The 3,639-nt window shown below is 48.0% G+C and overlaps 1 pseudogene; it reads left to right on the top strand.

Annotated features, from left to right (window-relative positions):
- Positions 1–2,336: 2,336 nt before the first annotated feature.
- LOC147448393 (uncharacterized) lies at positions 2,337–3,141 on the top strand (annotated as a pseudogene).
- The last annotated feature ends 498 nt before the right edge of the window (positions 3,142–3,639 follow it).

The following is a 3,639-nucleotide window of genomic DNA, read 5'->3' as shown; positions in this document are numbered from 1 at the left end:
CCGCTTGTGTCATCGACTTGCAAGAGGGAACACGATTGAATGTGATTGCATCCGGAATCCCTCCCCCTTGCTCCACATCTGTCGAAAATAGCACATAGCTTCTTGGCCTTGCCCAGTTGGACATATCCCGCGATTAGTGAATTCCCAAGAGACGACATCCCGGTTAGAAGGCTCCTCGCGCATTTTTTGTGCTTTATGTGGTGCACCACACTTATTGATACATGTGGACCAAGACGGTGCTAAGCATGACTTTTTCTTTGAACAACCTAAGTCTAATAATATCATCGTGAATTCATGTGTAATGCCACATGCCTCCAAGGTGCAAGTGTACGTGATTGTGCCCTCTCTCTACATCTGCTCAAAAATAGCTATGACCTTAACCCTTGCCTTTCCTTCTCCCATTTTAGAGCCCAAGCTTCAGACGTCTCGTCACCCCCCCCTTCACCTTGTCATGTTTTCCTTTAAGATTCAAGAAAATGTGATTGCATATGGAGAGACACCCTCGCTTGGCATCTGCCAAAAATATCACAAAGCTTGGACATATCCTGAAACTAGTGCTCTATGAAGTACACTACATTTGGGATACATGTCAACCAAGGTAGTGTTAAGCACGACGTTTTCTCTCAACAACTTTGGTCTAAGAGCCCCGTCCCACCACATGGTTACAGGGGTTCAATGTCCTCCTTGCACTGAATAGTCGACGTCCCACGAGTGGTTGCAGCGCTTAGAGAGCTTTGTACGGCACTTACAGTGCACTCCTTGATAATGCCCTACAACCCCTCTAACAGCCATGCGGGATGCATCTCTAACAATATCATGGTGAATTCTGTTGCCCATATGAGCATGTTGTGGATTTCTGAGAAGAGGCACCTCTCTCTCTCTCTCTCTCTTTCTCTCTCTCTCTCTCTCTCTCTCTCTCTCTCTCTCTCTCTCTCTCTCTCTCTCTCTCTCTCTCTCTCTCACGCACGTCGGCGGCTCTTGCTACTGCTCACGGTCGACCACCGTCTCGTCAGTCGGTTAGGTGGTGTGCTGCTTTTACCTATTGTATGCAGCGTCACAAATAGACTCGCACACGTGGACACACAGACACAATCCTGGTACATTGGGGCCAACGACCCAACCTCTCTCTCTCTCTCTCTCTCTCTCTCTAGCATGCTCTGTGTGTCTAGTGCTCTCGCCTGACACCTGTCACCTTGCGCAGTGCACTGGTCCAAAGTCTATCGGATGAGACTCGTGATGACACGTGTCCGAGGGAGGGAGCCGGAATCCCTTCTCCCATTATAATAGTAGTATAGATAGATATAGATGCTGCGTCTTGTTGCAAGCTAGAGTTTTTTGAAGATGCTTGCATTAGAGCTAGATAAAGATAGTTGTTCCTTTTGCAGACGTAGTCAAGAGTTCATACCAAAGAGAGAGTTGTTTGGCTTCTCTTTTTCGCTTCTTGCCATGTCTCTTTAATCTCTATTGCTATTTTCTGCAATAGGCTAGAACTTCTTGTATCTATACTTCTTGGTTGTGCTGAATAATCGTTTTCGCAGTAAATTGTCAAGGTAGCAACAAAGTAGTTATGCTATGGAGAGAGAGAGAGAGAGAGAGAGAGAGAGAGAGAGAGAGAGAGAGAGAGAGAGAGAGAGATTTTTTGCACAATCGGCCACCATCGCCACTCCAAACTGAGAAGTATTCATGGGCGACTATCATGGAGGGACAAAAGAGTCTCACCCATGCTTATCCAGCATTGTGAACATGCACACCACATCTCTCTCTCTCTCTCTCTCTCTCTCTCTCTCTCTCTCTCTCTCTCTCTCTCTCTCTCTCTCTCTCTCTCTCTCTCTCTCTCTCTCTCTCTCTCTTCTTCCTCCTCAGCCTCCCCCTAGGCGAGGGGCTGCTCTGTGGGGGGGCATCAAGCCCTAGCTCGCCCCCTCCCTCCCAACTCAAATCGAACCGGCCTGGTCCCCGCTCACCCTGCGCGGCCTGGTCTCGGCTTCCTGCGTGACCTGGCCCTGCGTGGTCATCTGCGACCTTGCCCGATTCCGCCTCTGTCAACCTGCTCGGCAACCTGCCTTGCCCAATTCCGCCCCCGTCAAGCAGTTCTGCTCGATGGTGCCCTGCTCCATTTCGCATTCGGCAACCCGCCTTACCTCACCTTATGAACCGAACCGCCTTAACCTTTTACCTAAGGGGTTTGTGTACCTAAGGGTCTGTGTGAGTGAAGGTGATTCTCACCCTTGCCTTCCGACCTCAACCACAAGAAAGTCGGCCTTAACCCCGACCTAAGGTGACTGTCTCGAGAAGGAGACTGATTCGAGAAGGTCCCAAGCAACTCACCCTTGGCATCCATGGCTACCTGGGCCTCGTCCCGAGGTAAGCTCAGCTTCGCTGGAGTCATAGCAACACCTCCCAAGGCAGACAACATCACCCATCTCCAAGCCGAAGTCGAAAACCTCCGTAAGGAGAATGACAAGCTGAAACAAAGGCTTACAGTTTTCGAAGCTCGGCTTGCCACAATAGAGAATCGCAAGGAGGAGGAGCTGAAGCAGATCGAAATCAAGCTCACGAAGGCAAAAGAAGAAGTAGAGACGACCGTCACAAAGGAGGTCAAAACTCAAATACAAGAGGTAATCTCTCACAGGCTCGAAGATCGCGTGGCCTCCACATTACGTGAACAGCAACGGCAAGAGGAAATCGCCCTCAATGTTCGCATTGGAGGGCTCCCAAGCGATTGGAAAGGGGAGGGAGACCTCAGTCACGAGTCATTTGCCAGCATCCAATCCGCAATCCCCATGGTACAGTGTGATCCGGCAACCCTCACTTCTCTTACACACGAACCTCGCACCAATCATGCAATCTACACCTTCAAAACCAAGGCGGACTGAATCAAATTTCTTGAGCAATCAAGGCTTCTCAAGGACACCAAAATATGGTTTGCAGAAGATCTTACACCTGCACAACTCAAGCAAAAGAAAGTAGAACTACAAAAGGTGCGAGAAGCATGCGCAGCAGGGAAATGGGCAGTCTACCGAAGAGGTAAAGCCATTATTCAAGAGTTTCGCACTCCCAAACCCGCTCCCTTCACACCCCTTTCTGCATAGACTTTATTCATCTTATTATCTCTCACCTTCTTTTTGGACCCTCAGTCCTTAACTGAGATGTATCCCCAAAACCCCCCACGTTTGTAATGTTTTGCCTTGGGTCCCATAGGTCATATTTGACCTCCGTGGACGATAATACAATCTCTCTCTCTCTCTCTCTCTCTCTCTCTCTCTCTCTCTTTTGGTCATATGTATGGGAGTTGGTGCCAAGCCGATAATTTTGATTCTCACATAGTGTTTGGGAAAAATGTGTCTCAGCTTAATATTGTGCCGTTTTCAATTTCAAAAATGTCCGTTAAGGGCAAGGGGAAAGGGAGAAATTCCACTCCAAATTAGAGAAAAATAGTGTAAAAACCCAAGAAATAAACCTTAAATTTCCTCTTGGCAAATCTAAGGAAAGGAATTTTGTATGTTTTGGAAAAATGATTTCTCTCCAATACTGTTGTCATGAAATCTAGCTATCTCCATGCTTCTGGAGTTAAAAATAAGATTGTCCACTCAAAAGACAATCAACACACACCTAAGCAAGAACGGGCATGGGCCGAGTCTT

The sequence above is a fragment of the Adiantum capillus-veneris genome, chromosome 10 (assembly GCF_014529385.1).
Source record: "Adiantum capillus-veneris isolate H3 chromosome 10, ASM1452938v2, whole genome shotgun sequence".
NCBI lineage: Eukaryota > Viridiplantae > Streptophyta > Polypodiopsida > Polypodiales > Pteridaceae > Adiantum > Adiantum capillus-veneris.
This window is presented reverse-complemented; position numbering and strand designations above follow the sequence as displayed.